This window comes from Prionailurus viverrinus, chromosome A3 (genome assembly GCF_022837055.1).
Source record: "Prionailurus viverrinus isolate Anna chromosome A3, UM_Priviv_1.0, whole genome shotgun sequence".
NCBI classification, from domain to species: domain Eukaryota; kingdom Metazoa; phylum Chordata; class Mammalia; order Carnivora; family Felidae; genus Prionailurus; species Prionailurus viverrinus.
The window spans coordinates 115,092,907-115,119,891 of NC_062563.1; the positions used below are offsets into that span (position 1 = coordinate 115,092,907).

General features: G+C 36.7%; 1 protein-coding gene and 1 pseudogene across 2 annotated transcripts in view; one reads left to right on the forward strand and one right to left on the reverse strand.

Moving 5' to 3' along the window:
- The window catches only part of MEMO1 (mediator of cell motility 1), a 136,891-nt gene that overhangs the window by 12,020 nt on the left and 97,886 nt on the right, over positions 1 to 26,985 (forward strand). The window lies entirely within an intron of this gene.
- LOC125161672 (60S ribosomal protein L31-like) lies at positions 25,009 to 25,385 on the reverse strand (annotated as a pseudogene).

A 26,985-nucleotide genomic window follows, 5' to 3' on the forward strand; every position in this document is an offset into this window, starting at 1 on the left:
ACTTATTCTTTATGCTGTTCCAACCATTCTGGCCCTCTTACTGTTTCCCAAATATGTCAAGCTTATTCCTGCCTTAGGACTTTTGCAGGTACTTCCCAAGATTGGCTAGTTCGGGCAGAGTAGCCAAGGAAAGGATATTTTTACTAATTCCCTTATTTTGCTAGTCACAACTAGGAGTAGAAATAGGAAGGGGTGAAAATGGGTGGGATAGCTTTTCTCAAAGTGTGATGACAAACAGTAGTCCCTGGAGATGCCTTTGCACAAAGGCTTTATGGTCAAGTAAGTTTAGGAAATGTTGCATCTGTTTTTCTCCCTTGGGCCCAGATAACTAACAATAGACTTGTTTTATGGCTCATTACATGGTCTGTCTTGGTGAATGTTCTGTGTTCATTTGAAAATAATGTATGTTTTCTGTAGTTGTGTGGTGGAATGCTTTCTAAATGTTAATTAGGTTAAGTTAGGTTATTGTATTTAAGTCTTCTACATTCCTATTGATTTTCCTTATTTTATTATTTATGTTAGTTCCTGAGAGCAGTATTGAAATTTGCAACTATAGTTCTGGGTTTGTGTATTGTTTCTTTTAGTTTTGTTGATTTGTTGATTCATGTATTTTAAATATCTTATTTAATGTACATGTTTGGGATTATGTTTTCTTGAATTAACTATTATTATGTATGTTCCTCTTTATATCTGGTAATATTTTTTGTTCTGAAGTGTTCCTTGTTTTATATTGATAAAGCCAGTCCAGCTTTCTCATAGGTAATATTTGTATGGTACATGCTTTTTCATCGGTGTCAGGGGTCACTGAGACTACCTTCAGGTTTGATGAGCCCTTAGAAGGACTCCTAGAACTCAGAAAAGCTGTTATACTTACAGGTACAGTTTATTACAGAGAAAGGATACAGATGAAAATCACAGAAAGGGAAAGGTGCATATAGTGGAGTACAGGACAAATCAGGTATCAGTGTGTCCTCTCTCAGTGCAGTTGCTCTGACAGTGTTAAATTCTGTCATCAATGATTTGACAACAAGTATGAAGTCTTGACAGCCAGGCAAGCCCATTTGGGCCGTGGTATCACAGGTTTTTATTTTATTGGGGGTGTCAGTCTTATAGGCATAGAGCACTCTTGTGACTGACCTTAACTTATCAGTCTCTAGCTCTCCTGTCTTTTGCATAGCTCATAGTGATACAGTGTGGCCCATGGTATCAGGAAAACAAAAACAGGAATTTATGACAAATCATATTGTTAGCATAAACTAGCAAGGCCCTAGGTATACAAAGACCCTTTTTTTTTTTTTATTGTGGTAAAATATACATAGCATGAAATTTGCTATTTTACCAATTTCTAAGTGTACACTTCTGTGGCATTTAAGTATATTAATATAATTTGCAGCCATCACCAATGGTTTCCCCAACTGAAAGTCTGTACTCCTTAAATACTAACTTCCTATTGATTCCTCTTCTCATCTCCTGGCAACCACCATTTTACTTTCTTTATCTGTGAATTTTCCTATCCTAGGTGTCTAGGTTAAGTGGACTCATAAAATATTTGTCCTTTTTTTGTGTGACTTACTTTACTTAATATGTTTTCAAGGTTCGTCCATATCCAAATTAGTATGTATCAGAATTTCATTTCATTTCAAGGCTGAATAATATCCATTGTATGTATAAACCATATTGTATTCATTCATCTGTTGATGCACAGTTGGGTTGTTTGTACGTTTTGGCTATGTGAATTAATAGTCCTGTGAATGTTGGCGTGCAGGTATCTGCTTGAGTCCCTGCTTTCAGTTGTTTTGGGTATCTGTCTAGGAGTAGAATTGCTGGGTCATAGGGTAATTCCATATTTAACTCTTTGAGGAATTAGCAAACTGATATCCACAGCAGCCACACTATTCTACATGCCTACTAGCAATGTACAGGGGTTCTACTTCCTTCACATCCTTGCCAACACTTGTTCTTCCCCCCCTTTTTTTCTTTGATAATAGCCATCCTAATGACTAATGATATAGAACATGTTTTCATGTGATCATTGGCCATTTGTAGATTATCTTTGGAGAAATGTCTACTCAGGTCTTTCTCCTATTTTTAAATTGGTTTGTTTCTTTTTATGAAGTTAAAAGAATTCATTGGATATTCTGGAAATTAATCCTTTATCAGACATATGAGTTATAAGTATTTTCTTCCATTCTATAGATGGTCTTTTCCTTTCATGATAGTATCTTTTCATGCACAAAAACTTTAATTCTGATGAAATTCAGATTTATTTATTTATTCATTTATTTATTTTTCTTTTGTTAGTTCTGCTTTGGTGATGTATAAGCAACCATTGACAAACCTAAGATCATGAAGATTTGCTTCTGCAGTTTCTTCTGAGAAATAAGTTTATATAGTTTTATATAGTTTATAGTTTTAGCTTTTACATTTAGGTTGTTGATTCATTTTGAGTTAAGTTTTGTATATGGGGTGGGTTTGGGTTCAACTTTATTCTTTTGCATGTGGATGTCCAGTTGTCTCAGCACCATTTGATGAAGAGACTATTCTTTCTCTGTTGAATGTTCAAATCAATTGATTATAGATGTTTGGGTTTATTTCTGGACTCAGTTCTAGTCCATTGGTCTCTATGTCTATCTTTCCTATTCCATTACCGCACTGTTTTCATTACTGTAGCTTTTTTACCCCATTTTTGATAGGTGGTTTGGTAAAAATTGAATTCAGTAGGTGTGTTGACATTACTTCTTTTAGCACTTTATAAATGTTTTATTGAATTTCGGCTTGCACGGCTTCTGAGAATTCTGTGATTTTTTAAAAAAGTATTTGTTTCTCTCAATACAGTGTTGTTTTTTTTTTTTTTCTTTTCCTATGGTTGTGTTAAGCTTTTTTTTTTTTTAAACTTATTACCATTTTCCTGCTATTTTATCATCATGTGCCTTTGAGTGATCTGAGTTTATCCTTTTTTGGGATTCACTAAGTTTCTTGGATCTGTGGGTTATAGTTAGCAGCAGATTTAGAAAAATACTTGTCATAATCATTATTACCGCAAATATTTTTTCTTTTTACCCCCTTTGTTTTCTGGACTCCAATTAAAAGTATGCTAAATAGCTTGGTATTGCCCTATAGTTAATTCAGAATTGTTTTCTTCTTTCTCTCTGTGCTTCCTTTTGGGTAATTTCTTTTAAGTTCACTGATTTTTTTTTTTTTTTTGTCTTGTGCAATATCTAAATTTGCTTTCAATTCCATCAGTGACATCTTTTAAGTACAAAAAAGTTAATGAGATAACTGCTAATTTCACCTGAATATTACCTTTTCTTTTTTAAGTTTATTTGTTTTGAGTTTGAGAGAGAGAGACAGGGAGGCAGAATCCCAAGCAAGCTGTGTACTGTCAGCGCAGAGCCTAACCTGGGGCTCAGTCTCACAAACTAAGAGATCATGACCTAAGCCAAGATTGTGAGCTGGAGTCTTAACTGACTGATTCTGAGCCACCCACGTTCCCCTCATCTGAATATTTTCTTAAAATTTTTTTTTAAAATTGATTTATTTTTTAACTAAACATTTTTTTTTAATGTTTATTTATTTTTGACAGAGAGAGAGACAGACAAACAGAGCATGAGCGGGGGAGGGGCAGAGAGAGAGGGAGACAGAATCTGAAGCAGGCTTCAGGCTCTGAGCTGTCAGCACAGAACCCGACACGGGGATCGAACTCAAGGACCGCGAGATCATGACCTGAGCTGAAGTGGGATGCTCAACCGACTGAGCCACCCAGGCGCCTCTAAAATTTATTTTTGAGAGAGAGTGGGTACATGTGTGCGTGCGAATGGGGGGAAGGGCAGAGAGACTGGGACAGAGGATCTGAAGCAGGCCCTGTGCTGATAGCATTGAGCCCAATATAAAAACATTAAAAAAAATTTTTAAAAAGTAACTTTTTATTTTTTATTTTTTTCCTGATATCAGGGCAACCTAGAAATTGAAAATACATGTGAATTATACTTAATATTGGTTTAGAATTATTTTCTTTTAAATTAATTTTTTTAATGGTTATTTATTTTTGAGAGAGAGAGACAGAGCATGAGCAGGGAAGAGGCAGAAAGAGAGGGAGACCTAGAATCAAGAGTAGGCTCCAGGCTCTGGGCTGACAGCACAGAGCCCGACACAGTGCTCCAACCCATGAACCTTGAGATTACGGCTTGAGTGAAAGTCGAACGCGTTAAGCCACCCAGGCACCCCCAGTATTATTTTCTTTTAAATTAAATTAAGTTATACATTTAAAAATACTGTGAATACATTCATATGTTTTAAAAATTAAAGGATTGAGAAGCTCATTCCTATACCACCTTTGTAAATTTCATATTCCCCCTTCCTTGTAGGTGTGTGCTTTTATCAATTCCTTGCATGTCTGTCCATTGTTTTGTTATGCATATACAAGCACATGTGAATATGTCATCGTTTCCTACACCTTTTCAGCAAATGGTAGTATACTGTATTGTATAATTCTTTTATACTTTTGTACTTAACAAATTCAGTATTTGAAGGTGTTTCTGTGTTACAACACCAATAGTCATTATTCTACCTATCACACTCCCTTTTTTGGTTATTGCTTATTCTGGTTCTTCAAAGGAAGATAGTTATGATGCATTCAGTAAGGTGATACAGAGTTGAATAGCTACATAAAGTATCATTAGATCTCTAGCAGTTATTTTGAAACTTTTCAGTCTCAGAGTCCCTTTATACTCCTTAAAATGATTGATAACGCCAAAGCACTTTTTTTTTGCATGTGAATTAATCTATCAATATATGTCATTAGACACTAAAACTGAGAAACTTAAAATACGTGTAATTTATTTAAAAAATAATAAAACCCATTGCATGTTAATATGAATAGCATTTTTAATGAAAATAACTTTATTTTCCAAAACAAGGAAAATATGAGAAATTAGCATTTGTTACATTTTTGAACATATTTTCAATGTCTAGTTTAATGGAAAACAACTGGCTTCTCATATCTGTTACTGCATTCATTTTGTTGTGACTTGTTGTTTTATCTGAAGCATATCAAGAAAATCTGGCCTCATACAAATATGAAATTGGAAAAAGGGCAGAATATTTTAGTGAACTATTCAGATTATTGTGGATATCCTACTCTGATGCTGTACTAAACCTAAATTTTTTTTTTTAATGTTTGTTTATTTTTGAGAGACAGAGCATGAGCGGGGGGTGGGGGGGTGGGGGATGGGGGGGTGCAGAGAGAGAGGAAAACATAGAATTGGAAGTGGGCTCCAGGCTCTGAGTGAGCTGTCAGCACTGAGCCAACGCAGGGCTCGAACTCATGAACCACGAGATCATGACCTGAGCTGAAGTTGGATGTTTAACTGACCCAGGTGCCCCTAAAGTTGTAGTTTTTTAAAAATTGTTTTATTGAAATATAGTTGACATATGATGAATGACACAAATGTAATATACCTGTGAGACTGTCAACAACAACATCAAGATGGTCTACTTCTAAAAGCACTTTTAGAAAAATTAATTCCAGGGTTGCCTGGGGGGCTTAGTTCATTAAGCATCTGACTTGATTTAGACTCAGGTCGTGATCTCACACAGTTCATGAGTTCGAGCCCCCCCGTCAGGCTCTGTGATGTCAGCAGATTCTCTCTCCCTCTTTCTGTGCCCCTTTCCTGCTTGCACGCATGTTCTCTCACTCTGAAAATAAATAAATACACATTAAAAAAAAAGAAGAAGAAAGATTAACTCCAATCTGGAATTTGAAATCTTAGCAATGAAGTTTTCATACTGTTTTCATTAATATCAGTCTATCCTCCACTTGAAGTGGATCTTTCATCCTTGCAGAATTCTTGTAACACCATGTATTAGTCATGTGGAAAATACTTGTTCCTTGGGTTATATAGATCTTCCAAATGCTTACACATTTTATCAGTCATTGTTAAAGAATCACATTTGTTAATATTATCACCATTATTGTCAGAAAATCCTGTTTGACTTTGGAAGGTTTTAAGCCCTTAATGGTAGAAACAAGTTTTGCAAAATTTCAGTTTTCTCAAAGCTTGGATTTTATACTCAACAATATACATTGACAGGTATGTTTTTTGATGTGATAGGCTCACTGTTGATTTTCAAGGAATTATCTGCTAAATACTCAAGATTAAGTAACCACTATTTGTCAGTCATTGTTTCAAGAAAAACGGTGTTCCATAAAAAAGTGGCTAGGTCAGCTTGCAACTCAGTCATGTAAGTGCTTTCCCTTGAGACAACTGTCATACTTCCCATGTCAGCGCACAGAATATTGAAAAGTGTATATTCAAGGCTTGAAATTTAATAAAATGTGTAATATTTACAGCTATAGCTACATCAAAGACATTCTTAAAAGAAACTGGCTTTTTCTTTTTTTTAAAGTTTGGTAAGTGTGTGGTGGTGAAGACTGTAATAACTGCTAATATTGTTTAGTGCTATTGCTAATAAGATCCCAGCAGTTTGACCTAGTTACTTTTCAACCATCAAAGTAAATACCAATACAGTGAAAGAAACAGTCTTTTAGTATTATTATGAAAATAATTTTAACTTAGTGGACCTTCTGAAAGGGTCTTGGGGATCCCCAGGAATCTGGAAATGTTACTCTGAGAACTGCTGGTCTGTAGAAACCCTCATTTCTTCCTTTGCAATTGTATTAAGCCCTCACCAAAAACAAACAAGCCCTCAAGATTTCTCTATTGTAGTGACTGTCAATCTTACTGTCTTTTCTTCCTGTCTCCGCGCCCCCCCCCCAACATACCCTGTACTATAATATACTCCTTCCACTAATTATAGTGGCTCATTTTTGCCTGATTCTGAGTAGGATAATGGGGAGATGTAATTTATAAATTGTAGGTGATTTTGATACACTTCTTCCTTCACCTCTGTTTCTTAAAGTGTGAGGGATTATTGGAAACCTGTTGAATTAGGATTGCTGATAAGTGAGGCCCAGATATCTGCATTTTTACATACACTAAAGATGGTTCTAATACAGAGCATAGAGAACCACTGCTTTGAGACTTTAGGAAGAAAACTGGGTTGCTCGGAGTAGATGATATCACCATTTTCAGTTTTGTATTTACTGGTCAGAGTGAAAGGTGACATCACCACTATCATCTTTGCATTTCTAGCACCCAAAGTAGCATCTGGCACATAACAGGAGCTCACTAAATGCTTTATGAATGATTAGATGATTAATCTGACTACCTTGTTCTGTTATTTGTCTGATACTAACTTGCCAAATATAGGATGACAAAGTTAGCTTTAATTTATGTGTTTAATTATATTTCGTAGTGTGCTTACTTTACAAGAGTATGTTTTAGAACTTAAAAGCCGTGTAAATCAGATGTGACTGTACTGCTTCAGTGATTTTCTTTTGTATTTAAGCTTCTGATTATGGATAGCCTGCATGATTTGGCCTATGCCTGACTATCCTACATTATCTTTTGTCATTCTCCCCCTTGTTCGCTAGGATTCATGAAACTGGTACTTTTTCCGTCCGGATTCTTTTAACATGGTAAGGTCTTTACTCAGGGCCATTGTGCTTGCTGTTTTCTCTTTCTAGAAATTTCTGCCCCCAAGTATTTCCTTGGCTCTTCATATTCTTTACATCTCAATTCAGTTGGTAGCTACTTAAGGTGCCTTTCCTGCCCCCTCTTTTTTTAAACTGTCTTCTCTACTGGACATAGAGTGGCTATGAAATAATGGTTCTGTTTATGTGTCATAGCATTGATCAAAATTCAAAGTTATTTTGTTGTTTACCTATTTACTGACTGCCTCCTTTCTCTAGAATACATGTTCCATGAGAACATAGACCTGCCTGCCTTTCCTTATTGTTGTCTCCTCAGTGTCAGAAACAGACTTGACATGAAATAGGAATTTTGTAAACTTCATTAAATAAATAAATTAATGAATAGGTGAAGAGAATATATGAAAGAAAATTATTTTGGTTACTCTATATGTCTTTTTAACATTTTTATTTATTTTGAGAGACAGAAACAGAGCATGAGTCATGGAGGGGCAGAGAGAGGAGACACAGAATCTGTGTCAGAGCCTGACATGGGGCTTGAACCCACAAACCATGAGATCATGACCTGAGCTGAAGTCAGATGCTTAACCAACTGAGCCACCCAGGTGCCCCTGGTTATTCAAGAAATACCTTAAACTTAATAGAAAAGATAATGTCTATATTTATTAATAATTAAGGACTTTATGTGAATAAGTTTGTTCTACTAAATTACGTGAAATGTTACATACAGATTAGGGCTTCTGGTTTATAAGAGGGAATAACAATAATTTCTGATGGGAAATATGTAAATGAATAAGATAAAACCTTTGCTGTTTATAACCATCCAAGGAGTCATTTATTTTAGATCAGTTACCACTTTCAGTGTTACAGCTTTTATTTTAGGGATTTGGAAATATATGCAATATTTTCAATTTTCAGAAACACATTCTTTTTTTTAACTTTATTGAGGTGTAACTGACATATAACATTGTGTAAGTTTAAGGTGTATATGTGATGATTTGATTCCATGATATATTACCAAAGAAGGGTTAGTTCACACCTCTGTCAACTCACATAATTACCATTTCCTTTTTGTGGTGAGAACATTTAAGATTTAGTCTCTTAGCAACTTTCAAATAGACATTACAATGTTAACTGTGGTCACCATGCTGGGCATTAGATCCCCAGCACCTAGTCATCATATAAGTGGAAGTTTGTACTTTTTGACTAACCTCTCCCTGTTTCCACCACCTTCCAGCTCCTGGCAATCATTATTTTCCTCTCTATGAGTTTGATGTTTTTGGATTCCACATATAAGTGAGATCATACAGTATTTGTTTCTCTCTCTGACATGTTTCACTTAGCATAGTGACCTCATATTTTCTCCATGTTGACACAAATGGCAGGATTTCATCTTTTTTAATAGCTTAATAATATTCCATTGTATACATAACTGCATTTTCTTTATCCATTCATCTTTGATGGACACTTAAGGCTTTTTCCATGTCTTGGCTATTATGAATAATGCTCAGTGGAGAAATGGACCTCTGGCAGCATCCTGCACAGCTGGATCATTCACATCCTTTCATTTTCCCTTGTGGGAGAAATCACGAGCAGAGGAGGTTTCTCTTGCTTTTCTTTTTTTTTTTACCTTAAAATTTTTACAGCACTCTTCTTTAAAAAATTAAAAAAAATTTTATTTTTGAGATAGAGAATGAGTGGGGGAGGAACAGAGAAAGAGAGAGAGAGAGAGAGAGAGAGAGAGAGAGAGACAAAGGCTTTGAATTGGGCTCTGTGCTGACAGGGGCTTGAACTCACAAACTGTCAGGTTTGTGATCGTGACCTGAGCTGAAGACAGATGCTTAACCTACTGAGCCACTCAGGTGCGGTGCCCCACTCTTCTTTTAAAGTTTATTTATTTATTTGGAGTGGGGGGATGGGAAAGAGTGTGTGCTAGCGCATGCACAGAGAAATAACAGAGAGGAAGAGAGAGAATCCCAAGCAGGCACAATGTTGTCAGCGCAGAGCCCAGTGTGGGGCTCCATTCCATGAACTGTGAGATCATGACCTGGGCTGAAACCAGGAGTTGGATGCCTGACTGAGCCACCCAGGTGCTCCACTTCTTTAATTTTAAGTGGGCTCCACACCCATTGTGCGGCTTGAACTCATGGCCCTGAGATTAAGAGTCATATCCTCTACTAACTGAGCCAATCCTGTGCCACTGGGGAGGGTCTTTTGGTACTGAGCTGTGCTGCCTTGGGCTACAAGTGCCATGGGAAAAGTCAGACTTCCTCTTACGCTCTCTAGTGTGCCTAGACTTTTTAATTTTTATTTATTTATTTTTTTGCTTCAGTGGTATGCTGGAATTTTGCTGCTGGGCTCCTAGTCTTCCACAAAGGCTCTGTCATCTGTGGGTGATTGCATAAGACCATCTTCTCCAGGGGCTCTAGTACTGTGACCAAGAGGGACTGGAGCAAGTTTGTGGACCACTGCAGGATCCGGAGCCAGAACTGAGATCTGTAGGCCTGTTCCTCAATGCATGGGTGGGCAAGACTCCTCATGGGTCTGTTGGCATGTGGTGCTGATTCCCACAGCTCCCACTAAGGAACTTTTTGTTCATGGATACATGTCAAATTGATCTGTTGAGTCACTTAAGACTCTCCTAGGAATGTCGATTCTGGTGTGGTTTTTTTTGAAAGCTTTCCAGGTGATTCTGATGAATACCTGTTTGCTCTAGTGCTTTACAGGTGATTCAGGGTTTACTTCTCAGTTGGTGAGGCTGACCAACATAAACTGTGAGAATAGAAGGGAGGGAGCTGTTCAGTAGGACACAGATTAGTTTATCTACTCTCCGTTTCTGCTTTGTATATAATTCTTCAATTTCTGAGGTTACCATATGGGCTGTTGCCTAACCTGTCAGTTGGCTCTTCTTGGGTTCAGACTCCCATTCCTGATTTAGCAGTCAGTTGTGACCAGGTTGGAAGGGTCATGAGGTATTACTGTACTTAGTACTACTTGTCTTTACGTTTGATTGCAGTGAAGAGGTAATACTGAGTGACTAAGGGAGAAGTTACCATAGATAGAGATTAGAAGAAGTCTTTCTGTGGAAGTAAAAATTAAATTGAAATCCCAAATGGTATGAAATTCTCAGGGAGAGAGATTTCCAGTAAGAGGGAATAAGTGGCTGAATTATAGTGAAGAATGTTGGAGAAGGAGATTAGGACTACATCATATAGATTCTTGTAGGTCTGGTTAAATGGGTTTTATTCTAATTATAATGGGAAATTGAAGTGGCCGGGAGAACTCAGAAAAAAGTCTGATTGGGCATTAAAATGTTTATGATAAACATTGAATGAAGAGTAGTGGTTTAAAAATAAAAAAAATCTTAGAATATTTTAAAATTCCATTGCTAATATGAATTTTAACATTAATGTATTCTAATCATCATTTTTTAATTCTTCCTAAATTTAAAAGTTATTTTTAAATAACTGACTTAAGACAATTTGTATTTTATAGACTTCTATGCAGTCTATTTACCCGTTTGTCCATCTGACATGGTAATAAATGGTTGGTTTGTACATATCAGTTGGTCAGGAAGTGTTTACTAACTATGCGGTAGTGTTTAAGAATTTTAGGAAGTAGAAGATCAGTACAACCCTGACACAAGTTCAGATGAGCCATGTGGTGGGGCTGCTGGGTTCTATTTAGTGAGTATGGCCGACATTTATTGAGTCTGTACTGTATGGAAAGTCTATACTGTGTGTCAGGCATCTGCACTTGCATTTCTCTTTTAATATCGCAGCCAATGAAAAAGCTGAGGCTTCAGTTATTCAAGGTCACAGCGTTGTGCTAGGGTTCCCACCAGCTCGATCCACACTCAGAGCTCTTAACTACCATTCCATATTCCCATACAAGGCTTTTAATAAATTTATATCTTAGACTATTAAACATATATGTTTATTTGAAAATAAGAAGTTAGGGAATCATTTAACTTATAAAACATTTTATTTTGTGGAGCTTCATTGTGTAAATTGACAAAAGCAAGATAATAAAAAAATCTCAAATATGTAAAGTTTTTATCCCTGCATGTTGTGTAAACTATATAGTGCACATGTTTCAATATTCTGTCTTGTAATTAAAACACATTTTCAAGCATAAGAACTTTCATTGGTTACCCATTGTCTATATGGAATACAAGTAACCTTTTTTTTTATATCTCGCAGTGTCTGTGGGGCAAGAATCCACGTGTGGCTTAGCTGGCTCCTCTGTCCTAGGGTCTCCAAGTAGCTTCCTTTTTTTTTTTTTTTTTTTTTTTTTAAAGTTTATTTATTTATTTTGAGAGAGAGAGACAGAGAGACAGAGAGAATCCCAAGCAGGCTCTGCACTGACAGTGTGTAGCCCGACACAGGGCTCTAACCCACGAACTGTGAGATCATAAACTGAGCTGAGATCAAGAAAGCGTCTCATGCTTAACCAACTAGCCACCCAGGCGCCCCTCCAAGCAAACTCCTTAATGTCAGCTTAAGGGGTTACTTATTCTAGCTCTTCCTTTCTCAACTATGCAAGCTTTTATTTCATGCAACTGAAAGGTCATTTCCACGTTTGCGCTTTTGTGCATAGCTTCCTTCTGTTTGGAAATACTCTGCCATCTTCTGCTTTTCTGGTTCAGCTTTTAAGACCTAAGTTAATTTATTTTTCTTCCCAGCATTTTTCCTTCATCTGAACTCTTAAATCTCTCATTAGGCACTGTATATATACCTTACCTTGTTTTATTTATCTATTTCCTCAGCTAGGTAAACCTCTTGATGGAAATGGCTGTCATTGATACCTTTTTATAGTTTGTGTTTTATACATACAAAGAGCTCAATAGCTGCTTGCTAGTGAAAAGATGGTAAAAAGCCATATATGCAATGTCAGTAATATTTTTATTGTTATTTATCTTAGTGTGTGTGTGTGTGTGTGTGTGTGTGTGTGTGTGTGTCAGACCGAGAGAGAGGCAGAAGGGGAGAGAGAATATCTAAAGATCCACGCTGAGTGTGGAGCGCAGTGTGGGGCTCGATCCCACAACCCTGGCATCACAACCTGAGCTGAAATCAAGAGTCAAACGCTTAAGTGAGCCACCCAGGTGCCTCAATAATGTTTTAAAATAAACATTTCGTTTTGTTCATCTTATCTCATTATAAATCTTAAGTTTAAAATCTAAAAATTTATATTTTTGTGGAAGATTTTAGTGTTTAATTTCATGAAGAAATGAAAGGTTGGAGCTCTAAAAGAGAAAAAAAGGTATGTGTCAGTCTGTATAAATAGCAAGAATATGATCATAGTAATTAATATTTTTAGTTTTTTTTTCTTTTCTTTCTTTTTCTGTTTTTAGTAGGCTCCACACCCAACATGAGGCTTGAACTCATGACCCTGAGATCAAGAGTTGCACGCTTCACTGACTAAGCCAGCCAGGTGCCCCAGTATTTTAAGTCTTTAGAAATGGATTGCCTTTGACACTTGATATATTTAGTTATCTGTACCCCCAAAATAATTTTCCTGAATACTTTATATTGATTTGAAAACATTCTTTATAAATTTGGCTTACATTTCTTTCTAAATTTGGAATGTACATAGAGAAAGCTTTTAAATTCAGCTTGTTTATGTTCTTCATTAGTGTTTTTTTACTTTCAACTCTATTTAAAAATTTTAAACTTTCTGTGAGGATTTGCTTCCTCATTTGCCACTTTATCTTTCTAGTCTTCAGTGTTTAGTTGAGGAGCACTGATTTCAGGAGAAACATTTATTGAAAGCAATTGAAATTAGCTATATTAAGAGTCTAGATGGAACTTAAGTTTACCTTGTTCACATTTTATGGGCCATGTCAAAAGAAAGCAGTTTGTAGGTGCAGTCCACACAATTTTCTGGGCATTATGGGCTCTTTTTAAATTATCTCTTTATATTTTTAATGTTGGGGCACATATTTTTTAGTACATTTTAGAAACATGGCTAGTTAGTCACCACTGATACTACATCTTTATAATGTATATATTTTCACATTATTTTCAGCCTTAAAATTATTATTATTATTATCATTATTATTATTTTCACAAGATTACATGACCATGCAGCTAGCTACTAGCACAGCCCTGTGGTGAGCAGCTAATCAATGTTTTCGTTCTAGGGCTCTGTTCACAAGACTTTTTTTCTCTGAGACAGGTAGTCTGTTATGCTACTGGATTGACATTCTCCACAACCTTTGGAAATTCACATGGATAAAATGGTATTGATTGCGGGCCATGAACGAATGTTTCTCCTAAGACAAAAAAACATTTAGTATTAGATACTGCCCACATTTTTAATACATTAAAACCAAGGATTGATACATTAGATATTTTTTTTCTCTCCTATTATATTTTTTGGGAAATGTTTGAGGAGGATTTAAGTATTTTCAGCAGTTTTAATTTTTGCCATATTTAAATATGTTTAGAGTCTAGACTCCTTTCTCAGCTCACCATTGCTGTACATTTGCTTCCTTCTCTTCCTTTCAGTCTGTCTAGAGACTGTTTCCAGGCAAAGATACTTTGTGTTCTAGTACTCTGCCCCCGTGTGGGGGGCAGTGGGGAAGAAAAGAAACTAGAACAGACTACCTTTTTCTAGATGCCCACTAAACAATGCGTTGACCAAGTACTCTCGAGATCTCGGTGACATCTTCCATGAGTCTAGGTGGCAGGGCATGGGTTTAGGACGAGTGTAGGCTTCCACTTAAACGGGGCCAGTAAGACCCTATTCTATGTATGTTGCCTGCTGACTCCTCTGTCTGTCACACAGATCTAGAGATGAGAATTTTCCCTAAATCCCAGCTTTGTCTAGTTAAAGGAGCTTTATCCCAGGAGAATGCATAATTTAGGTGTCATTCTACTTGCCAAACTGGTATTAATTTATTTAATATTTAAAAATTCAATATACCACTGAGAACTTTCATGGTTTCACTACCTATTTTATTACACATGACCATTGTTTTATTGTTTGGTGTAGCATTATAAATGCAAATTTGAGTTGATTTAGATTTTGGTACTCTATGTCCGTCCATAGATGTTTTCTAAGTTTATTTCGTTTTGCAGTTTGAAGTGCTATATTCCAAAGATGTTGAAGCCCTGAGAAAACAAACTGTATGCATGTGCATGTTTTAAATTTTTTAAAAAAGATTTTGTTTTTAATTAATCTGTACACCCAACGTGGGGCCTGAACTCATGACCCTGAGATCAAGAGTTGCATGCTCCCCTGATTGAGCCAGCTAAGGGCCCCTTTAATTTTTACATAGGAGTGAGTTTGAGTCCCAAGAAATGTGTGTAACACCTGAAGTATCCTTTACTAAGTCATCTTGTTAGGTATATATAACATGGTTTTTTTAAAACAATCATGTTTCGAATATAAAAACAAAATATGATTCCAACCAATATTATGTTAATTGAAAATAATTTTCATATATTTCCTTATTTAGTTTATTTATTTTGAGAGAGAGTACAAGAGAAGGGCAGAGAGAGAGGGAGAGAGAGACTCCCAAGCAGGCTCCGCACTGTTAGCATGGAGCCTGATGGTGGGCTTGAGCTCCTGAACTGAGATCATGACCTGGGCCAGAATCAAGAGTCAGACGCTCAACTGACTGAGTAACCCAGGTGCCCCTAATTTTCATTTATTTCAACTGTTAACTGCAAATGATGTGATAAACTGACCTAGCTTCTTTTTTTCTTCTTCTTTTTTTTTTTAACCTACCTCTTTCATTGATTATCAGGCAAAAATGTAGTAAGTAAATAAAGTGCCCCTATTTTAGTAATACAGAGTAAGTTAATATGTTTTATGGATGTCCTTGGTGTTAAACCAGGTACAGAAGATTAGAGACAGAGGGAAAGAGAGAAAGTTTCACAGTTTCTGATATAATGATTTTTCATTTTTATCATGCTTACGAACTTCTGTAAACTGGAGATTTGTGTAAATTGTCTGTTTTTTCTTTTTACCAGGGTGAAATCCACATCATGTAAAGTTAGCCATTTTAAAGTGTACATTTCTTTTTTCTTTTAATTTATTTTGAAAGAGAGATAAAATGTGAGCGGGGGAGGAGCAGAGAGAGAGGGAGGGAGAATCCCAAGCAGGCTCCACACTGTCAGTGCAGAGCCTGACATGGGGATTGATCTTACAAACCATGAGATTGTGACCTGAGCTGAAATCAAGAGTCGGACTAATCTACTGAGCCACCCAGGCACTCCTAAAGTGTACATTTCATCGGCATTTATTATATTCACAATATTGTGCAGCTACCAGCTGTATTGAGTTTCAAAACATTCTTACAACCCCAGAAGAAATCTATTAAGCAGTTAACCTATTAAGGCTATTAAGTTGCACCCCATTCTTGCCTACCTATAGCTGCTGTCAGTCACCTGTCTGCTTTCTGTCTCTGTGGATTTACCTATTTAGGGCATTTCATATAAATGGAATCATACAGTTTGTGACCTTTTGTGTCTGGCTTCTTTTACTTAGTATAATGTTTTCAAGGTTTATCCAAATTGTAGTATATATTGGTACTTCATTCCTTTTTTATGATTGAATAATATTTTTTTGTATGCACATACCACATTTTGTTAATCCAGTTATTGGTTGGTAGGCTTTTGAATTGTTTTCATCTTTTGGTGTTTGTCACTAGTGCTGTTATGGAGATTTGTGTACAAATATTTGTTGGAATATCTGTTTTTATTTCTTTTGGATGTTGTTGGAATTGCTGGATCATATGCTAATTCTATAGGAATTACTTAGGAACTGCCAAACTATTTTCCACACTGGCTGTACCATGTAATAGTCCCACCAGCAACATCCGAACATTCTAATTTCTCTACATCCTGTCAATCACTTGTTATTTTCTTTAGAAAAAAATTTTTTAACGTTTATTTTTGAGAGGGAGAGAGAGAGAGAGAGAGAGCGAGCGAGCTTGAGCACACAAACAGGGGAGGGGCAGAGAGAGAGGGAGACACAAGATCTGAGGCAGGCTCCATGCTCCGAACTGTCAGCACAGAGTTGGATGTGGGGCTCTAACTCATGAATTACGAGATCATGACCTGAGCCAAGGTCGGAGGCTTAACCGACTGAACCACCCAGGTGCCCCTTTTTCTTTTTTTAAAGTAAGCTCTGTGCCCAACATGAGGCTTAAATTTATGATCCTGAGATTAAGGGTTGCATATTCTATTGACTAAACCAGGCCCCAGGTGCCTTTTCCTTCTCCTTTTCCTTTTTGTTTTCCTTTTCCTTTCCTTTCCTTCTTTCATAGCCATCCTAACTAGCGTGAAATGGTATGGCAGTGTAGATTGATTAGCATTTCATAATCACTAATGATATTGAACATCTTTTCATGTGTGTATTGGCCATGTGTATACCTTATTTGGAGGAATGTTTATTCAGGTCTTTTGCACATTTTTAAATTGGGTTGCTTGTCCTTTTGTTGTTGAGTTGTAAGAGTTCTGTATATATTCTAGGTATTAATTCTCTATCAGATATATGAGTTGCAAGTATTTTCTCCTTTACGGTTGTCTTTTCAACTTCTTGACAATATCATTTCATGTGTAGAACTTTTTTATTTTGATGAAGTCCACTTTTACCTATTTTTTCTTTTGTTTGCTCGTACTTTTTAAAGTCATTTTGTTTATTTTTCATCTCATTTCATTTCATTCCATTTGAGAGAGAGAGGAAGAATGCATGCATGTGTCGGGGAGAGGGATTGAGGGAGAGAGAGAATCTTAAACAAGCTCCACATTCAGCATGGACCCTGTGCAGGGCTCGATCCCACAACTCTGGGATTGTGACTTGAGCCAAAATCAAGAGTTGGACACTTAACCAACTCAGCCACCCAGTCGCCCCTGTTTGCTTGTACTTTTGATAGTATGTCTAATAAGAAACACTTAGCTGGGGCGCCTGGGTGGCTCAGTCAATCAAGTGTCCAACTTCGGCTCAGGTCATGAACTCACGGTTCATGGGTTCGAGCCCCATGTTGGGTGGGCTCTGTGCTGATAGCTCAGAGCCTGGAGCCTGCTTTGGATTCTGTGTTTCCCTCTATCTCTGGCTCATGATGTGTCTTTCTTTGTCTCTTAAAAATAAAAATAAACGTTAAAAAAAAACCACCCAAATTGTTAGCAAATGCAAGGTCGTGATGATTTGCCCCTGTTTTTATTCTGAGAGTGTTATAGTTTTAGCTGTTACATTTAGGTTATTGGTTCATTTTGAGATAAATTTTGTATATAGGGTGAGGGTAGGGTTCCAGCTTTATTCTTTTGTTTTTCTTTTCTAAAAATTAATTTATTCTTTTACATTCAAGTGTAATAACATGCAGCGCTATATTTAATTTCAGGTGTGCAATATAATGATTGCACAGTTCTGTACATTACCCACTGATCATCACAGTAAGTGTGCTCTTGATCCCCTTTACCTCTTTCACCTGTATCCCCTCTGGTAACTGCCAGTTTGTTCTCTATATTTAAAAGGGGTTTTTGTTGTTGTTGTTGTTGTTGTTGTTTGTTTGTTTTTTCTTTTTTTGGTGTGTGTGTATCTCTTGTTCATTTGTTTTGTTTCTTAAATTCCACTTATGAGTGAAATCATATGGTATTGTCTTTCTATGACTGACTTATTTCACTTAGCATTATACCCTCTAGATCCATCCATGTTTTAGCAAAAGGCAAGATTTCATTCTTTTTTATGGATGGGTAATATTCTATTGTATGTATGCCACATCTTTTTTATACTTTATTTTTAAAATTTTATTTTTATTTATTTATTAAAAAAATTTTTTTTCAACGTTTTATTATATATATATTTTTTTTGGGACAGAGAGAGACAGAGCATGAACGGGGGAGGGGCAGAGAGAGAGGGAGACACAGAATCGGAAACAGGCTCCAGGCTCTGAGCCATCAGCCCAGAGCCTGATGCGGGGCTCGAACTCCCGGACCGCGAGATCGTGACCTGGCTGAAGTCGGACGCTTAACCGACTGCGCCACCCAGGCGCCCCTAAAATTTTATTTTTAAAAATTTACATCCAAATTAGTTAGCAGGTAGTGAAACAATGAATTCAGGAGTGGATTCCTTAGTGCCCCGTACCCATTTAGCCCATCCCCCCTCCCACAACCCCTCCCGTAACCTTCAGTTTGTTCTCCATATTTATGAGTCTCTTCTGTTTTGTCCCCCTCCCTGTTTTTATATTATTTTTGTTTCCCTTCCCTTATGTTCGTCTGTTTTGTCTCTTACAAAGTCCTCGTAGGAGTGAAGTCATGTGATTTTTGTGTTTCTCTGACTGAGTAATTTCACTTAGCATAATACCCTCCAGTTCCATCCAGGTAGTTGCAAATGGCAAGATTTCATTCTTTTTGATTGCCGAGTAATACTCCATTGTGTATATATACCACATCTTCTTTATCCATTCATCCGTTGCTGGACATTTGGGCTCTTTCCATACTTTGGCTATGGTTGATAGTGCTGCTATAAACATGGGGGTGCATGTGTCCCTTCAAAACAGAACACCTGTATCCCGTGGATAAATGCCTAGTAGTGCAATGCTGGGTCGTAGGGTAGTTCTATTTTTAGTTTTTTGAGGAACCTCCATACTGTTTTCCAGAGTGGCTGCACCAGCTTGCATTCCCATATTCTTTTGCATGTGGATGTCCAGTTGTCTCAGCACCGTTTGTTGAAGAGTTTCTTCTTTTGCCATTGAATTGGCTATACATGTTTGGGTTTATTGCTGGATTTTCTTTTCTATTCTGTAGATGTTTGGACATATTTCTGGACTTTGAGTTCTATTCCATTGGTCTGTCCTTATGCCAGTACCACACTATTTTGATCACTTTAGTTTTGTAGTAAGGTTTGAAATTGGGAATTGTGAGTCTTCTACCTTTGTTCTTTTTCAAGATTATTTTGGCTATTCAGGGCCCTTGGAAATTCCAAATGAATTTGAGGATCAGCTTTTCCATTTCTGCAAAAAAGAGAGTTGAGATTTTAATAGAGATTTCACTGGATCCTTTGATCACTTTGGGGATTATTGCCGTTTTAACAGTATTAAGTCTTTCGACTCATAAACACAGGATTTTTTTTTTCATTTATTAGATCTTTATTTCAGTAATATTTATAGTTTTTTGTGTATATGTCTTACATACACTTGGTTAAATTTATAGCTAAGTATTCTTTTTGATTCTATCATACATAGACTTGTTTTCTTAGTTTCTTTTTTGGGTTGGTCCTCACTAATACATAGAAATACAGTTGAGTTTTGTTTGATCTTCTTACAACACTGCTAAATTCCTTTATTTGCTCTAATAGTTTTAATTAGATGTTTTAAATAGTTTTAAATAAATGTGGGTTCTTTAGAATTTTTTTTTTCTTTAGAACTTTTTAATGTAAGTCATCTGTGAATAGGGAGAGTTTGTATCTTCCTTTCCAATTTGGATGCCTTTTATTTCTTTTTCGTGCCTAATTACTTTGGGTAGAAGTGGCAAAAGTGGGCATTCCTGTCTTATTCTTAATTTTAGGGGGAAAACTTTCACTTTTTGCTGTTGAGTATGATATTAGCTATGGGTTTTCTCCCAAATGTCCCTTTCTTAGTTTAAGGAAGTTTCCTTTTATTCCAAGTCTGTATTTTTCACAAAAGGGTGTTGGATTTCGTGAAATGCTTTCTCTGTGTCAATTGAAATGATCATGTGCTGTGTTTCCTTTCGTTTAATAATGTGGTCTGTTGCATTGTTTAGTTACATATATTGAACTGCCCTTGCACTCCTGAGATAAATTCTACTGGTTGAGTATAATCCTTTTACTGTGTTGCTGGATTTCATTTGCTGGTATCTCACTGAGGGTTTCTCCATCTGTATTCATAAAGAATATTGGTTTGTAGTTTTCTTGTGATGTCTTTGTCTGGCTTTGTTATCAGGGTGGCGCAGTAGAGTGAGTTAGGAAGTGGTCCCTGCTCTTCTGTTTTTTGGAGGACTTTGAGAAGGATTGCATTAATTCTATTCTATATGTTTGGTAGGATTCAGCAGTAAAGCCTTCTGGTCCTGGACTTTTCTTTGTTGGGAGGTTGCTGACTCAGTCTCTTTACTTGTTATACATATGTTGAAATTTTCTATTCTTTAGTCAATTTGGATAGTTTGTGTGTTTCTAGGAATTTATCCATTTCATCTAGGTTGTCTCATTTGTTGGTGTGCAGTTGTTCATAGTGTTCCCTTATAACCTTTTTTATTTCTGTAAGGTCATTAGTGTTGTCTTCTTTAAATTAGTTTTTAAATAAAGCTTTCATTTTTGTCTTGTTAGATTATTTCGTGATTTGGTATGTTTCTCTAATGCAGTTCAGTTTGTTTCACACACATTAAAAGATGGAGGAATAGGAAACATGACAAATATCACCTCCAAAAGTAGCTGTGTACTGGCATTACTGTACGTCATTTCAAGGAGAGTTAGGGTTAGGTTCATTATACTCCCAGACCACATCCCAGGTATACCAGTTAGAGAAACATTTGAGTGAAAGATTATTAACAAAAAAATGTACCACACACCTAATCCTAATTTTGTATGGTGCTATTACTAGTTTGTATTTTTCTGAATCTGGTGGTAAGACTTTTTTGATTCAATTTTATATTATTGAATCTTCCTCATGCTTGGTTTTAGTGGCATTTCAAAACAGAAAGTTTATTTTTTTAAACATTTTTCTGCATAAATATGCCTGTCTTATGTTTATACCCAAGAAAGAAGGGTCTACAATCTTTATAATTTAACAGAATATCTCATAATTTGCAGGCTGTTGTTAGCATCCATGTGAATGTATCAATGTGTAAGTTAATCTGAAAATGTAAAAAAGGCAAAATTTTTAGGTGGGGTTTGAGAGAGGTAAACTTTTCCTGGCTAGTTAGTGGGTGACTGTATGAAATAACTTTCAACCTGAAACATTGCTTCAGATTGGACAAGGTATTAATGGTGGCAATAATGGTGGTGTTTTGCTCATGTAGTTACAGTATTTTTTTACTTGATCTCTATGGAATTATAGTGCATCCTGAGTGTGAATGAGAACTATGTATGCTGTTTCATCAAGAAAGATGTCAACAGGGGCGCTTGGGTGGCTCAGTCGGTTCAGCGTCCAACTTCAGCTCAGGTCATGATCTCACGGTCAGTGAGTTCTAGCCCCGTGTCGGGCTCTGTGCCTGGAGCCTGCTTCAGATTCTAGGTCTCCTATCTCTGCCCCTCCCCCGCTCATGCTCTGTCTCTCTCTGTCTCAAAAATAAAATAAAATAAAATAAAGATGTCAACAGACAGTGACCCTAAGACTCATTAGGAAGCCAGGATGTGACAGTGCCTAGCATTGAATGGGTATTTAATAAAATGTTTGATTAAGTGGATGAATCAACGAAACAAACGTAACTATAAAACTGCTTGAGTAGTTGTCTGAAATAGGACAGAGGCTGAGATCAATTAAACCAACATTAGCTCTTTTAAACTAGCCACATTTTGAAGTGTAGTGAGTAAAAGTGTTTTGAGCACCCAGGAACAGAATTGTTCCTCTGTTTGGAGAGATGGCTATTGAAAATTATGAAAAAGAAAAGCTTGTGTTATTCTTATTACAGAAGTAGTTCAGATACCTTAAAGAAATTTTAGAAAATATAAGTAAATGTAAAATTGAAATAAATCATCTCTTATCCTAAAATAACTTCATTTCACATATATATATGGCTTTGTAACCTGATAGATTCACTTAACTGGAAGTTCAACATATGTAACTTTCTGTTAAAATATTGGAGATTAGGAATCCTGCCAGAAAGTTTCCTGTGTGATTAATACAGTCTTAAATGACTAACTGGATGTAGTAACTAGCCTTTTCTGTATAATAATATTGAATTGTTTATAACATTTCCCTAAAATAAACATTATTATTCTTATTTTTAAAAATGTATTTATTTTAAGAGAGAGAGAAGGGGGCAAAGAGAGAGAGAGAGAGAGAGAGAGAGAGAGAGAGAGAGAGAATCCCAAGTAGTGTCTCTACTGCTGATGCAGAACCTGACACAGGGCTTGAATTGATGAACCATGAAGATCATGACCTGAGCCAGAATCAAGAGTCAGAGGCTTAATTGTCTGAGCCACCCAAGTGACCCTAAAATAAACATTATTAATGAATATTAATAAAAATATAGTATGTACATATGATCAAATCAAAATGTTTGGTATTTTAAATTTTTTAGTAGTTTAATCAACTACGTATCTCCACCCTTTTAAAGTTTTGTTTTATAGGGGCGCCTGGGTGGCTCAGTTGGTTAAGTGTCTGACTCTTGATTTCAGTTCAGGTCATGATCTCAAGGTTTATGAGTTTGAGCCCCACATTGGGCTCCATGCTGACAGCTCAGAGCCTGGAGCCTGCTTCGGATTCTGTGTCTCCCTAGCTTTCTGCCCCTCCCCTGTTCATGCTCTGTCTCTCTCTCTCAAAAATAAATAAACGTTAAAAATTTTTTAAAAATTTTCTTTCATAAATAATATGCTGTAACCTGAAACAGTACTGTAGTGTTTTCTAGCTTTTGAGAATAGGTTAAAAACGAAGAATGGAAATGTCCTCGTTAGAGAGAAGATGTATTTATATCTAAAATTCTATCTATAATGGACAACATTGACAATAAAATTAAGATGAAAACAAAAAACACAAATAGATGTTGATTGTGAAATAAAACAGTTTATATGTCAGGAATTTGGGGGAGAGTATGGAGTTGAAATTCAGGGATATGAAGTGTGGAAGGTAGTTTTGGTATCAAGGAGATAAAAAGTAAGAGAAGGAGGCCTCCTTTGTAATTAATCTGAGGCACTTCTTCGAAGATTTATCACTGTACAATTTGGTCACTGACAGAACACTCTGCAGTTGAATCACTGACAGAACAAATAACTAGGTTTGCTACCAGGAGAAGGAAATTTGCTAATACTACTAGGAGTTGTAGGCAGTGCAAAATTCAGAGACTTCCAGGTTAGAAGATGAACATGAAAGCTCCTGAGCAGAGTTGTTAATCCCAGGGTAGAAGCTCTTTGTAGTCCGCCCCACTTAGGTGTAGGCAGCCCTGGGTCCCTTGGTGTTAACTGAAGCCAGAAGGATCTCAGGTCTGCGGATGCATCCTTTTGCCAAGAGAGGCAGAACCAGGTACTAGGATCACTTTGCAAGATGAGATATTTGGAATTATTTAAATGATGTGAGATGGTTTCATGGGCTGGGGGAAGCTATTTAAGGTTTATAGGAAAAAATAAAATAATCTTTAGTGAAGTGCTGTTATGTGGCTTGATACTTTCATATATATTCTGATTCAGTCTTTTTGGGTTAGGTTTTGGGGGAGTCTGATTTTTTATTAAGCACACCAGCTGATTTCTTGAATGTGGTTCTTGAACCACAGATTGAGTTACACAGGTAGGACTCCTGACTCTTGGTTGGGACTTGTAAATTTTGATTCCTGTTGTCTGAGCTTCCTGGTCATTCCCCCATTCTTCTGAGGCCTCAGATGGCTCTCCAAGATAATATATGAGAACAGAGGTCAGAACAGTAATGTCATTGTAACTATTTTCAGAACTCTTCAATTACATAAATGTCACCTCAAAATTTAAAAATTTTCCACTGGACACTAACATTAAAAATTTATAAAATTTTATTAAAAGATTATATTTCTATTAAAAATAGTTACTATTAATTGATGACCAACTGATGGAGACCTATTAACTTCTTTTACATAGCAATTTTCATTTAATGAAGTTACATCAGTAACTACAAAACAATTTAGTATTCATTATTGTTTCCATGTTCCTTTATAGAATGAAGTCCTCTATTATTCTATATTTATACAAAGCTTTTTTTCTATCATAAAAATGCTTCATTATATAGAAAACTTTAGACTATATAGAGGTGACCAAAGTATCTAAAATTTGACACCCCAAAATAACCATTGACCGAAATGATTTATACCATTGTACAAATGTTGCAGCATCTATTAGGTTGTTTTTGCCTAAATATGTTATTCTTTCCTAAGGTATTTAACTTAAAAAAATTGAGAAAAGAAATTTTTTTTTTTAACTTAAAGTTTATTCATTTATTTTGAGAGAGTGAGCACATGTACACACAAGTGGGGGAGGGGTAGAGAGAGAGAGGCGAGGAGAGAGAGAGAATCCCAAGTAGGCTCTACACTGCCAGCGTGGAGCTCAACATGGGGCTCAACGTGGGGCTCGAACCCACAAACTGAGATCATGACCTGAGCCAGAGTCAGATGCTTAACTGACTGAACCACCCAGGCACCCTGAGGAAAGAAATTTTTAATAAATTTTAACTAAAATATGTGTGAGATCCTTGAAATCCGTAAAGAACTGGCATCAAGTGATTTAGCTTTCTCTGGGATGTGAATATCAGGGCTAGTTTTAATGGCAAACACTCATTAAACAATTTCTTTTTATAGTTTTATACCTTTATTTGACAATCAGCAGTTCTCATCCACATTAACAGTCTGTAGATTTTTGAAAGTGGTGACAGGTACATAGGTAACCAGTGTATAGAGCCTGTTTGGTGTATCTTCATCCTCGTTATGTTTTCTGGACAACTGCACACGGATATGGTATGGAATATTCCTTATTCCTTTGGCCCAAACAGCTTTGTTGAGCCTGGTGTCAATGCGCACATCTGGGGTTCCCATCTCCTTCATAGCAAATATCCGGATCTCTTTGAGTGCCTGAGGAGCATGCTTCTTGAAACTCACTCCATGGATGCGCTTGTGAATGTTGATTGTGTATTCTCTGGTCGCTACCTCGTTGATGGAGAATGACTCTTCTTCTCTCCACCCTTCTTTGCAGGAGCCATTCTGCTGGGCCTGGGTTGGAAAGGAAGCTCATTAAACTATTTCTTTCTTTTTTTTTTTTAATTTTTAATGTTCATTTCTGAGACAGAGAGAGACAGAGCATGAGCGGGGGAGGGCAGAGAGAGAGGGAGACACAGAATCCGAAGCAGGCTCCAGGCTCTGAGTTGTCAGCACAGAGCCTGACGCAGGGCTCGAACTCACAAACCGTGAGATCATAACCTGAGCTGAAGTCAGTCGCTCAACTGACTGAGCCACCCAGGCACCCCTCATTAAACTATTTCTTAATGGCAAAAGTAATAAGTACCACCTGTTAGCCAAAAGAAGTGTGTCTATTTGGAACTCTAAAAATCACCAAATAACTGGTAGTAGTAACTAACACTAGCTGGTGAGCGGTAAGTTTGTAAAATTCTTTTCATCTTAAAATAAGTCACCATTTAAGCATGGGGAATATGTAGAGTGTCTTCTGTATAAAACTGGGATACACTGTATACAGTATATTCTGGGGATAAAGTGATGGTTACTGGGGATAAAGGGATGGTTTTAGGAAGGAGGAGCAAATTGCATGTAGACTTATGAGGATTTAAAAAATTTTTCTCACTTTCAAAAAGAGATTAGGCCAGTCGAGTTTGTGTTTGTTTAGTACTTTAGGAAACATTTGGCTTTTTAAGGAAATACATGTTTTTGTATGTGTTATTCCACTTAATGCTAAGCCACCCTGTGTAAGGTACTTAGTGTTTTATACTTATTTTTATAGATGAAAAAAATGAAACTCAAAGTTTTTTATCCAGGTCACAAACTCAGATATTTTTGGCTTTGTTTCCATTTCTTTCGCTCACGTTTACCATTCTCTGATTTCCAAAGTTCTTCTTCTTTTTTAAAAAATATTTATTTATTTTTGAGAGGCAGAGACACAGAGCTTGAGCAGGGGAGGGGCAGAGAGAGAGGGAGACACAGAATCCAAAGCAGGCTCCAGGCTCCGAGCTATCAGCACAGAGCCTGACTCTGGGCCCGAACTCATGAACTGTGAGATTATGACCTGAGCTGAGGTCAGACGCTTAACTGACCGAGCCACCCAGGCACCCCTCCAAAGTTCTTTTTAACTCAAATTCTGTGGTTTTACACAACTGGGGAGGATAGTGTAATGAATTCCCATTTACCTGTCCCAGGACTACAAAATTATTAGCTCATTGCCAGTTTGTTTCACCTGTATCCCCTTGCATCTGCCCTCCCATATTATTTTTACCTCCGTATTATTATGATTTTAAAGTTTATTTATTTTAAGAGAAGGGGGAGGGGCTAAGAGGGAGAAAGAATCGCAAGCAGGCTCTGTGCTGTCAGTGTGGAGCCTGATGTGGGCTCAACTCCACAAACTAATGACATCATGACCTGAGCCAAAATCAAGAGTTGGACACTTGACTGACTGAGCCACCCAGGCGCCCAGTCACAATTTTTTTTTAAACTGTTTTTAAGTTGCAATTCAAATAAGGCTCATATGTTGCAAGTGGTTAATATGTCTCATAAGTATTTAAAAAATATTACTATTAAAAAATATTTCTTTAGAGCAGTTTTAGGATCACAGCAAAATTGAATAGAAGAGGTAGA